The 13,159-nt window shown below is 56.4% G+C and overlaps 1 protein-coding gene across 4 annotated transcripts in view; it reads right to left on the bottom strand.

The window, feature by feature from the left end:
- Nucleotides 1-189: 189 nt before the first annotated feature.
- Nucleotides 190-13,159, bottom strand: part of CDC6 (cell division cycle 6) — a 45,021-nt gene continuing 32,051 nt past the window's right edge. For all 4 annotated transcript variants that reach the window (XM_058703741.1, XM_058703739.1, XM_058703740.1 and 1 more), the window contains exon 13: nt 190-325. The gene's annotated coding sequence lies outside the window, so the exon portion shown is untranslated. The remainder of the gene's footprint in view (nt 326-13,159) is intronic.

Below are 13,159 nucleotides of genomic sequence, written 5' to 3' on the forward strand. Positions count from 1 at the left end.
AGGAGGCTCTGACGGGCTTCAGGCTGCCCCTCCTCGGGGCATGGGGCCTGGGCCCAGAGGGGGTCTGGGTGGTCAGCCCACCCCCCCCTTCTGTCCTGGAGCTTCTGTCCAAGGCCAACAGGCTAATCTCAGCCTCCTGGATCCCCCACTCTAGCGGGGGGCCGTGTGGGTTGGGGGAGGTCCCAAGAGCTGGTCCTTCGGTCAAGCAGTTCTGTGAGCTGGCACTTTTCTGGGAAGGTCCAGAGCTGGCCTTCAGGACACCGAAGACGATGCCTCTCCCAGATGGGCCCTGGCTAGGCGGCTCGGGGGGCCATGTTCTGTGGCACTGCAGAAAAAGGAAAGGCAGGTGAGTGGGCACTGAGGAGCGGGTACACGGGCATTCCCCGTGGAGCTCCCCAACCTGGGCGGCCGGAGATTCTCCCGTGGCACCCGGCTGAGCAGACAGCTGGCACCATGCCTGGCTGGCAGAGACAGCCTGGGAGCAGGGCCCAGACACTGCTGGGGGTGGCAGGATAGCACAGCCAGGCTGGGGAGACGAGGACAGAGCCCAGAGCCACAAAGGGCCTCTCACCCACAGTCCCGAGGGGAAAGGTCAGGGTCTGCCACCCCAGAGGATCCCTGTGGCAGAGGCCAGCAGCTGGCCCTCCTCCTCCCCCCAGTGCGGGTTACCTGAGGTCAAGATACAAAGAACCGTGTGCCTGAGGGGGGGAGGGTGGGGGAGGAAAAGCCGCTTCCCTAAAGCATTGGCACTTCTCAGAAAAATGACTCCTAGGCCAGGGGGCCCCTCTTATACCACTTCCCCCCAAAATCCAAGCCCCAGCACCCCAGATGGGTTTGTCCCACAGGCCTAGGGAGGAGGCCCGTTGACATACATACAAATAAGGAAACGGGAACCAAGGACTCCTGGGTATCACCTCCAATGCTTACCAGCATGATGGGCCAGGGGTGGGCAGTATGTAAGAAGGGTAGGGATTGCCCAGGGTAGAACCTCCCCAGCCCCAGGCAATGAAACGGTAAGGGAGATTGATGAATTCAAAGTTCACCCTTATAGTCGGTGGCAAAAGCAACATCCCTGGATGGGGTGGGAGGAGGGCACATGATGAAGGACCAGATGCCCGCCCCCCCCCCCCACATACACACACACGTGTGTATACAGATCCAAACCCTGTTTGAACAGCTGGGATCAGAAGGGCATGCACAGATAACACCATGGGGCAGAGAGAGGCAGAGATGAACCCAGAGATGCCATGACACAGACAGAAAGGCAGCAACAAGGGAAAAGAGAGAAAGGGGAAAAAGAGAAGCATCCGCAAGAGGATGCTTCCAATCAAATCCACCTGGGGTATAGGATATACTAAAATAAATACATGTACATGGATATATTTCTTTATATACAAATACATATACACATATATATGACATATGTATGGCATTGTATATATGTAAAGACAAAAGAAGACAAAAAGAAACAGCCATTTATTTGTTTTTTAATGTTTACTCATTTTTGTGACAGAGACAGACAGAGTGCCAGCGGGGGAGGGGAAAGAGGGAGAGGGACACACAATCCGAAGCAGGCTCCAGGCTCCGAGATGTTAGCACAGAGCCTGATGCGGGGCCCGAACTCATGAACCATGAGATTATGATCTGAACTGAAGTAGGACACTTCACTGAGCCACCCAGGCACCCCAAAGAAACAGCCTTTTAAAACCACAATGAGAGACACCTGGGTGGCTTGGTGGGTGGAGCATCAGACTTCAGCTCAGGTCAAGATCTCTCGGTTTGTGAGTTCAAGCCTCACGTCAAGCTCTGTGCTGGCACCTCAGAACCTGGAGCCTGCTTCGGATTCTGCGTCTCCCTCTCTCTCTGCCTCTCCCCTGTTCATGTTCTGTCTCTCTCTCTCAACATAAATAAACATTTAAATAAGTAAATAAATAACCACAATGAGATATCACCTCAGATCCACCAAGATGACTATAATCAAAAAGAATAAATCTGGCAAGGATATGGAGAAACCGGAACCCTCATACACCTGCTGGAGGGAATGTAAAACAGTACAACCATTTTGGAAAACAATGTGGCAGTTCCTCAAAAAGTTAAACAGAGTTACCTTATGATCCAGCAAGTCCACTCCTAGGTATCTCTCCAAGAGATATGAAAACATAAGTTCACACAAAAACTTGTGCTCGGATGTTCAGACCAGTATTACTCACAATGGCCTAAAAGTAGAATCGACCCAAATGTCTATCAGCTGATGAATGGACAGAGTGTCCATCCACATGCAAACTTAATTCTGCCAGAAAAAGGAATGAAGTACTGATATATACTACTACTACATGAAAACAGTCATGCTAGTTCTAAAAGGCTACATATGATGATTCCATTTCTATGAAATGTCCAGAATAGACAAATCTATAAAAACAGAAAGCAGACTGCAGTCACCAGGGGCTGGGGGGTGGGTTTGAAGGAAATGGGAGGTGACTGCTGACAGTTAACAGGGTCTTTTTAGAGTGATGAAAATTTTCAAAAATTGATGGTGGAGACATTCACACAACTCTGTGAGTATACAAAAACCACTGTGTTATACACTTTAATGGGTGAATTTTACGGTATATGAATTACATCTCAATAAACCTGTTAAAAAGAAGAAAGGAGGAGCCCCTGACCGGTTCAGTCAGTAGAGCGTGTGACTCTCAACGTCAGGGTCATGAGTTTGAGCCCCATATTGGGGGTAAGGTTTAATTAAAAATAAAAAATAAATATTACACAAAGAAGAAGGGAAGAGAAAAGGAAAGAGAGAAAGAGAAAAAAGGAAAAAGGAAAGAAACAAGGTCACAAAGACCCAAACTAAGGACTGCCTGCATTTCCAACCCCTGTTCCTCCCACCACCTCCCCCACCAAGCCTAGGCCACACCAGGTTCTAAGCTCCAGGCTCCAGGCTCAGACCTAGAATCCAAGGGACATGCACATGGCCAGCGTTTGGCAGAGGACCATGCCTGGGATAGAGGAGTTCCTGCCAAGGCCACAGTGGACAAGGCCAGGACTTTTGGGCCCAGCTGGGCCAGGCTGAGGGAGGGGGAGAGGGGACAGGTACTTGCTAGGGAGGGGACAGCTCCCCCAGGAGTGGAATCTGGACATTGTTAATGACCATGATTTTTATTGGTACTAATTATGACAACCATAAGGCCTCTCTCCTTACTCCTGAATGAAGTACCCCCTTCTCTCCCCAGGCCCCTGTTGATTCCCTCCCAGGCTGAGAAGGCTGACGTCAGAGGAACAGGGGCCCCACCCATTGGGCCAGCTGCCACCCCAGCCCCCCACGCCCCTGTGGGGCCCCACACAACGGGAACTCTTGAGCTGAGGGAGCCAGGCAAGGGAAGGAGGGGTTGGCCGAGCCTCATCAGCGTTGACAATCAGACACACACACACACACACACACACACACACACACACACTCTCTCTCTCTCTCTCTCTCTCTCTCTCTCTCTCTCTCTCTCTCTCTCTCTCCTGCAGAAACTCATGCATGCAGGTCTATGGAAAGCATCCGGGTGGGCAAGAGCATGCTTGCACGCCCCAGCCTGTGTGTGTGCGGGCACGCACGTGAAGAGAGGGAACCTGGAGATACCATCTCTCCACACCTGGGCTTCACCACACAATGAACATGGTTCAGGGCTTGTGTGCACGGCCCCAGGACACAGCCCCCCACAGACACACAACCACAGCCCCACAGTTTCCCAAACTGCACATTCCCTGGCCCTCACACAGCCAGGCTGGCCTTTGTACCTGCCTCCCTGGGGGCCCAGCACCCAACACACACTGAGGTGCACCCTCTGACAAATACTCAGGAGGGTTTACGTCCACACAGGGGCCGGCCTCCCTGAGGTGAGGCCCAGGAAGCTGAGGCCCAGAAAGCCATTCACTCTAGACCCCAGGCATTCTGACTCAGCTTTTGGGGCATAGGGGGTGGATTCAGTCGGTCCAGTCTGGACCTTCTGCATCCCACCCCTGCCCCCAGAGGAGAGATGACTATGCCCACCTTAATGCTTCAACTCTGCCTGTGAGGAGTTAGACATGGGACCAAACTTCAAAACCCCCTGCCCTCCAAAGCCACACCCCAGTGAGAGACTGGAAGGCCTCCCTCACCCCATGAGAGCCTCACTATCCCTAACCCTGCTCAGCCTGCAAACTCTGGTGCAGAGTTACTCAGCTCCCCGGGGAGGACCTTGAGCCATGGGAGGGGGTAAAGGTCATAGAAATGGGCCGAGGGCCAGGCTGGCCAGGGAACAGGGATGGGAGAGGGCAGGGATGATGGGGGCTGAGCCAAAGAGCACAGGCCCTGCCTCAGAAGCTCCCTCTGGAGCCATGAACCCTGGGGAGACACCTGGGCCCCAGCTACCTGGACCCAGGGGTAGAGAACTGAAACCACCAAAGAAAGGGAAAACAAACTACCTACCTCCAACCTCCACCCTCTGCCCACCAGCTCTACTACCCGTGGGCACCCTCCCTCAAGGCAGAGAAAACCACAGGCCCATCCCTCCAATAGGCTGAGCCTCGCCTGGGCACAGTCGGAGGGGGTGGGTGCTGGAGTGCCAGCCACCAGCCATGCACCCTGCCCACCGGAGCCTCCCTCACTCCCAAAAAGTGCCAGGGGAAACACACACACCTAGAGGAAAAGGCAAGGGCTGGCTGAGCCATGAAGACAGTAGAAAGAACCAGAGGTTTGTAGGGTCAAATCTCAGCTCTGCCACTCTGGGTGACCTTCGGCAAGTCACTTAACCTCTCTAAGCGTCTGTTTACTCACTTGTGAGCTACCCCTCTCAACAACTGGCTGTGTGGTTTCAGACATATGAGTCTGGAAAGCACCTAGCACAGCACTGGGCACACAGGCGGTGCTGGGCAACAGGGCCCCTTTCCCCACACCTCTCACCACACCCGGTGCCTCCCTGGGCCATGTGTCTGCTCTCCCTTCCCTCTTCCCAACCAGGGTTAGTGTCTGTGGACAGGCTCCGGAGAGACAATTACCCATTTTCCAGGGTCTGCTTCCCCCCAGACTGAGAAGAGGGATGTGGGTGAGGGATATTCGGGTGTGGGTGGACGCCCAACCACAGCGCTTTCCCAAATTCCCTTCTTTCATTTCACAAACCAAAAAAGAGAAACCTTTTGGATTTGGGGAGGGGAGGAAGGGAAGAGAAATAGACTATTTCCTTTCCTATCCCCAGAGAAGAGGAGCCGGGGGTCCCCAAACCCAGCTGATCCAGCCTCCCTTCCTCATTGACTCCCTCCTCTCAGCTCCCAGGCTCCCCTGCAACAATGGCTCCCAAGGAACAGAAGGCAGGCAGTCCCAGAGAGGCTGAGAGATAGGGACAGAGACCGGGCAGCTTAAAAGAAGGGGAGATGGGGGTTTTCCTCAGCATTCTAGACAGTCAATGAATCATAGGCAAATGACACCCAAAGCTCAGCTCAACTTGACGGGGTACCCAGGGGAACACACAGGACATGAACCCTGGTGGAAACAAAGACCTGGACCCTCTGTACCCCCTAATCAGATAAGGAGCTGGCAGGGCAGGGCAGGGCAGGACAGGGCGGGACAGGGCAGATTCTAAACCAGAACAGTGGGCTGGAACTATTTATAAACTTTCCAGGAACACACACACACACACACACACACACACACACACACACAAAGCCACAACTTCTCCCCTCCTCCTAGCTCTTCAGATCTTCAGGCAGGGTCTGGGGAGCAGTGATGATCACTACTCCCTCTTTCCCTTTTCCAAAGGTTCCTCTGGCCAAGGCTTTCACCCCTCTCCTCCCCTACAAGTCCACAGTCTGGCCACTCTGGTCCTCTGTTTACCTTTTGCTCACCAGAGTCCCAGCTGCAGGGAGCCAGCAAGGCCAGCCCCACTTTGAAAGAGATCACCACCCCAGGAGGGCCTGGACTATGTCGGGACAGGTACAGGGCACCTCTTCTCTACCAGACCCTTGCAATCCCAGGCCTGCCTCACTAGAGCTAGGACTTGTTTGAAAACCTGCCCCAAACATGTGCAGGCCCTTAGCACATCCTCAGAGGGGATTAGGGGAGGGATGAAGTCCAGCATCTTCCTCTGGATGCTGCCACTGCCCAACTGCCTCAAGATGCAGCACTCAGTCCCAGAAGAGTGGGTCTGATGTCCCCTCAACCTGTGCCCCCACCTGGCCCTAGGTTCTGTCCCAGCTATGCAGGGCCACCTGACCTCCAGCAGTGACTGATTACCAAGCAGAAAGGGCAACTGGGTAAGTCCAAACCTAGGACAGGCCAGGTTCTGGGAGGAGGAAATGGTGGTCTCTGTGGGCATGACAGTGCCTCCAACTCCTGCATCCCCAAAGACTGCACCCCAGAGCCCCCTAGGAGATATGCTTGGGACCTCCAAAGCTCAAGGTGGCTGAGCTCCCCCTCCCCTGGAACCCATTGGGTCTTCTTTCAAAGCAGAGAGTAGGTGAAAGGGCAGGGGGCAGCCCAGGCTTCGAGGAGGGAGCAACCTACAGGGAAGGAAGAAAACAGGAAGAGGAAGAGATGAGCCTGCTGAAGCCACAGCCAGACCACAGGAGTGTGTGGACCAAACAAAGGCCCCTCTGTCCAGGCAGGGGACCAAGGGGGCACAGACAAAGGGGACCCCCCCCCAGCTTGGAAACCACCGTCCTTATACCCAGCCTGGCATGGGGCTTTCCCCACCTTCACCTTGGCAGCTGCCCCCTCACCACTTGTCTCCCCACTATACCACGCAGGAAACACTGTTCTCACAATGGGAGCACACACAGCAAGGTTGTGTTTGTGTGTGTGTGTGTGTGTGTGTGTGTGTGTGTGTGTGTGTAAGGCTACAGCAATCCCCACCCTCCGCTATCCCCTCAGCTCTGCCCTAAACCTGAGACTGCCAGATTCTGAATCCTAGGGCAGAAAGTCAGCAGGACATGGTCCTACCAATCCCCTCCCAGCACCCCTCCCTGGGGACCTCGACTGCAGGGAAGCCGGGAACGCCAATCCCCTGCCTCAGGATATCCTCTTGGCTCTGACCCCAGACCAGGCCTGAGTCAGACTGTACCCCGCCCCATACCCCTCCATCCACTGACCCCCCAGGAACTTCCTACTCTGCACTCGCCTACCAGTTGGGGGTTAGAACTAGGGGGAATCTCCTCTTCTCCATCCCTGGCTGAAGAGGGAAACCCACAAGGGGGTGGGAAGAATGGGTCACAAAGTCGTATGGCCTGCCCCTTAAAGCACAGGGCCTTCAGGCTCAGAGAAAGGCTGGTACAGGCTGTGTGCAAGGGTGAGGCAGACCCCCACCTCCCCACCCCCAAACACACACACAACCTGCCCACAGCCTCCTCCCACTCCAGCTTATACCCCAAGACATCCCAGAAGCTCCCTGGGGAAGGCAATTTCCATGAGAACACAAGATGGGAGAAGGTTCCAAAGGTAAAAGGAGATAGGAAGCAGAGGTCCCACGAACCTCTGTGATGTATCTTTGAGGCAGCACAACCTAGCCTGGAGGGGACAGGACCACACAATCAGTCAGACTCACACAGTCAGCCAGTCAAGCACAGCCAGGCACAGTCACGGTCTCCCCAACACTGGGTCTGAGTAGGTAGCTGTGACTCCTTCCCACAGACAGAAGTCTGGGGGGGGGGGGCTGCCTAGAAGATCTGGAGCATCAGAGACCACACACACTCAGCCTGAAATAGCCCCCAAGGCAGGCCCCCCAAGTCCCTTCCCAACTGTGGCCCTGGGGGGAGGGGCAGCTCCCTCCCCACAAGAACCGGGGTAGTGCCCACGGCGGCTATCTCCATGGCAACCAACAACAAACATCCCTGGAACCACAGTGGGACAGGAAGTGACAGCCACGTGACAGGAAGACTTTTTTTTCCAGTGTTGGGGGGTGATAAAGATTGTTACCAGCCCCTAGAGAATCAGCTGTCCCTTAAGGTTCCCCCACTTGGAGCTGGAGGGAAGGGGGCCAGCTGGGAGGGTGGCCACCCCCTATCGCAGTGTGTGAGGTTGGTCACAGGGCTGATGGGCCCTCCCTCCTGGCCTGCCACTCACGGTTCTCCCCCTTCCTCCCCCTCCCCTCCACTTCCTGCCGTGACTAGAGATCAGAGAACTCCCCACCGCAGCTTCCCCTTCTCAAGTCTCGATTCCTGGGCTGGAGGTTTCACCGTGGGCCGAGGGGCAGAAGGAAGGAGGGCTGGGGATCTGCGGTAGGACCCAGGGGACAGAGGCTCTGGGGGAGGAGCCGGGAGGGAGCCACTCCTAGGTAGGTGTGTACACACAGGCACACAGAGAGTGGGTCACGGTGACACACGGCGGCGGCCGGCAGGGCGCAGTGACACACGGAGACTGCCTGACCTCAGGCAGCTCTGGGGGGAGGGGAGCAGAGCCATTGGATACAGCCCGCACACCCCACTCCAGCCTGTCCTGAGCCTCTGGGTTCATCTCAGGCAGCTACTGGCCGCCAGACAGGCGAGATCCCAACTGTACCCAGCCCCCACCGCCTCTCCCCAGCCTTTTGTGCTCAGGAATCCCCCTCCCTGCTCCAAGGTGCCCGCCCAGACGAGGGCACCTTGGTGGAAGGTGGGGGGAAAGGAACCTCCCTCCACCCCCCTCCCCTTCTCTGCAGATGTCCCAGACTATATTTAGCCCAAACCGGGCGGCCAGCCAGACCCAGACTCCCCACTGGTCGGGAGCTGAGCTCCCAGTTTTTATGCAATTAAAACATTAACAGAGAACCACCCCCATCCACAACCCCCATGCCCCCCAGCCCTCCCTGAGCAACAGAGCTCAGTTAACTTAAACAAGGGCAGCTCAGCTCTGCAGCCTGTGAAGGGGATGGGGGGGTCACTGGGCAAACAGCAATAAACCCATTCCTTTGCCCATCTCCCAGGCCCTGCCCCCACAGGCAGGATTGGGACATCATCCTTGAGATCAGGTTGACACTTGCAGAGGGGGTGTGGGGGGGTAGGCTTTCCTTATTCCGGCCGGAAGCAAAGGCATATCCAGTGGGGGGGTGGGGGTTGCCTGGTTGCAGAAATTCCACCTGTCATTTTGTAGCCCCCTTCCATGGCCGGCTCCAGTTACAGCGCTGGGGGTTGGCAACAGGTGCTGGCCAGGCTGGCAGCAGTCTAATCCCCCATCCGCTCCAGGGGCTGACAGTGGTGCCTAGAGGTCCCGGCAGGGGCCAAGCAGGCAGGATGCTGGGTAGAAGAAGGAGGCATCACTGCCAGGCAGGTAGTGGGCAGCCCAAGGCCCTTCTGTAAACGTGGCTCCCTAGACTCTGTGATGTGTGTTGGAGGGTCTAGAGAAGGCAGGGAAACCTTAGTTCCATAGCACCTATTTCATTTCCCCATGATGCCAGGCAGGCGGGCTACAGTGTGGGAGGTCTGTCTGCCTGCCTCTTCCTCCTCCTCCTCTCCAAATTCCAGGAACAGGCAAGGGAGGCTCCAGTTGTGGGGAGAGAGAGGGAGAGCAAGCAGGCGGTCCCAACTGGTTGGGGGGGGGGGGGAGGCGGGGACTGGAGCGGGAGGCAAGATCCAGACAAGCAAGAGACACCCACACCCAAGCCAGACGGGGGACAGACACACCGACGCTGACACATTCTCACACTCTGGGCCTGGTCCCTGCACACCACCCACCCTGCAGGGACACCCAGACACTCTCAGCCAATCCTGCCAATCCCCAGAACACTCCCTGGACACACACGGAGATCCAGGCCCTCGCCCCCACCCTCCATCCCCTACTAACCGTGTGGGCTCTAGACAGCAGCCAGAGGGTGGAGAGGGGAATGGAGGGAAGAAAGACAGCAGGCATCAGAGAGGATGTGCAGCCAAAGCCCTGGGAGCTGAGGTATCAGTTGCCACACGCCTTTCCCAAAACCCAGTAAGTCAAGACAACCCTGGTCATCTTGCCAGGGACCCTGCCAGCTTCCCACACTCCCAAAACCACTGCCACCAGAAAGGGGCGTGGGGCACTGGGCAAGTGGAGATTGCCATGTTCATTCGTCACAGGGATAGGATTACCTTCCCTAGATGCCCATCACCATAGATCCCAGACACTACTCCTAAACAGACCTCCAGAAAGGCCCAAACACACCCATCCCTCAGCTCAGCCCAGGTCAGGCCCTGCCCTGCCCAGCCTATGCTGCCCAAAGCGCAGGGAACCAGGCACTGAGGTTTATATTTTGGAGCAGGCCGCACCCTCACGTCACACAGTTCTGAGGACTATCCCACTAAAGAACCTAGAAGTCTGAGCAAGAAGTGGGTTGGGGGGAAAGGTCCTAGAGGGCAGAGCCAGCTTCTAAGACCAAAGGATTTAGGAAGGAGGAGCCAATTAACTGAGGTCTGGGTCAATGCCCCCAAAACAGACTTGAAGTGCCACTCAGACAATGTCCTCTACCCCACACTAGACAGAGTGGCAGGAACCGCGTCATGGCACATGTGGGTGACTGTGCCCAGCGGGGGAGGCACAGGGGTGATCAGGATGGGGCTGCCCACAGCTAGCTTCCTGCCAGGCTGCCACATGGCTAGGAGTAGGAGGTGGACCAGAGAAGTGTCCCAGAATGGTAGCAGGGGCATTTAGGGTCAAATTAAGGATGAAGATTGAGAGGTGATAGGAGGAGGTGGCCAGGATTAAGCCATTCCAAACCCAGGGTCTTTTCAGAACTGCTACCTCATCTGCACTGCCCTCACCAGTCTGGTGGGGAAACTCCTGCATGGACCATTTCATGCACATTCACTCACACCCTCAAAGTCCAAATCTAAGATCCTCAGCTCCCAAGGGCCTACTCCAGTCTGACCCTAGTGACTACTCGGTCTCAGGACCAACATAGCCCAGACTCCCAGACAGAACTGATGTCCCAGCCCCTCCTAGTACACTAACACCCTTCCTAGTCAGAAACCCCCAGACCCCCCCTTTCCTCCAGCTCCAAATACTCTTTCTCTTGTTCTTCCCCCAGACTCATCTCCACCCCCAACAGGGGGAAGCCCCAAGGTGTCAAGCCACCCCCGCTCCGATCTGGGTCTTCCCCAACCCAGCCTCCCCATCAAGCACAAGGCCCTGAAGAAGTGCTTGGCGCTCAAGCCCACTTTGTAGCAAGACCTGGTGCCTTTACTGAACCACTTCCCTAGAACAACCCTGCCCTATGACCACTGCAGCCAGGGAAAGGGACAAGAGACATCCCTGAATCTCCCACCCAGGAAACTGGAGGAGGGATGGTGGTCAGGAGCAAAAGTGAGGGGGAGTTAGCAGAAGGGGGTGGGGAAGTGGGGGAGTGTTCTCAGGAATAGTCCCTCTAAGAACATATACACACACACATGTGCACACAGCCCACAGGCAGAAAGCAATCTGGTAGAAGGAGCTGGCACCAGCTGAATGCTGAGGGTACCCCATGCCAGCACATGGGCATCCTATCCAAGACAGGATGGACAGAGGCAGAGAAATATCTTCAAGGCTGTGGGGCTTTTCTTGTCTGATTTCCATAGGAGTTGGTCCCCATCCCCAGCCTAGCACACTGGTGGCCTGCCGCCCTTCCCACTGAGCAACTTGACAATAGGGCAGTGCCCAGAGAGGAGAAGGGGCATAGCCAAGCTGATTTTCCAGCACCCCCCCCCCCTCCACATCCACATCTGGCTAGCAGCTTCTCCTCCTCGTGGGTGGCACCAGGTCCCAGACACCCTCTGCAGAGCAAAGACAACCAGTCCATTCCGTCCTCCCCTCACCCCAAAAAGCTTCCATAACCCCATGGTAGCACTAGATCCAGAGACCTCCCTCCTGGTACTGCACTGACTCCCTTACCCAATTCGATCGGCTCCCCTCACTCCACGGGGGACACCAGCTGAGCGGGCCCCGCCCCCCAGCCGCCTGCTCCGGTGGGGGTGGGCCTCCGGGCTGATTCTCCCCAAACCACAGGGCAGCTCAGATAACAGGAGGAAAAGGAGGGGGCTAGTCCGTTGGGCATCCGATCTCTCCCCAAACAGGTTTGAAAGTCTTTTTGTTTTGTTTGTTTTTGAAGAGGAAAGCAAGAGGGAGTAGGAGTTCCCAGCGGCGGTTCTGCCACAGCTCGGGCGCCGGGGACACGCGCGGCAGACCGCCCCAGATGCCTCACGGCTGCGCGCGAACACTCGGGCGCAGACAGACGCACAGATTGGACTCCCCCACCCTGGGCACGGCGGCGGCGGGGTAGGAAGCCCAGGAAACCCCGGGTTCCCGTCCGAACCCGCCCAGCACCAGGTCCCCGCCTGCAGCTCCTATCAGGGACAGGCCAAGGGGCCCCGGTGCCCGCGGGAGCTGGGGGCTCTCCAAAATCCCCGGGGCAGAGGTTACCTCGCAGCGGGAGGAAGCAATCCGTCCAGAGCGCCCGTGGGCTCGGCGTCTGCCCTGACCCTGCGCCTCGGTGCTGTTAAGCGTCAGGGGTACGGGATCCCAGGAGAGGAGCAGTCTGGGGGGCCGCGGCTCAGGGGCGCGGGGCGAAGGCAGCGGCCATGGCGAGTCACGTGCGGAGGCTGAAACTTTACCCGGAGCCCCAGACTAGGGGGGCGGAGGGTACGGAGCAGGAGGGGCGGCCCTCTCCCCCACCCAGACCCGCCTCTGCCCGCCCACCGACCTATCACCAGCCAGGGGCGGGCCTGTGGGATCACGCCCCCCGCCCCTCCTTAACAGACCCGGAGAAGGGCGAGTCTTAAAGGAGACGCGCCTAGCTAAAGGCTGGACCGTGGGAATCTGGGAGAATTCCCTCCCTCTGCCCCAAAAGGAGAGATTCTGAGAGGGCAGGAGGAGTTCTGCGGAAAGAATGGAAAGAGGACTCTGTCGAGAAAGGACAGCAGTGTGTGGTATCACACTCCCTTGCCCCCAATCACACATACCCACACTCGCAGAGGCACAGATCACACACACGCCCAACACCTAAACCGGGGAAGAGAGCATAATATAGAAGTGAATATAGTGACTCTGGCCCTAGATATTAAGCCCCTAACTCCTATAGTTATAATCCTTCTCTGGGGATCAATTGGAACTCAGAGCTGTGCGACCTTGAATAAGTCGCTTCCTTTCTCTGAATCTTAATTTTCTCATCTGAAAAAAAAAAAAAAAAAAAGGAAGTGCAAGAGTAGGTATACCTCCCTCGAGTAATGACTCCTC

The sequence above is a fragment of the Neofelis nebulosa genome, chromosome 16, assembly GCF_028018385.1.
Source record: "Neofelis nebulosa isolate mNeoNeb1 chromosome 16, mNeoNeb1.pri, whole genome shotgun sequence".
NCBI lineage: Eukaryota > Metazoa > Chordata > Mammalia > Carnivora > Felidae > Neofelis > Neofelis nebulosa.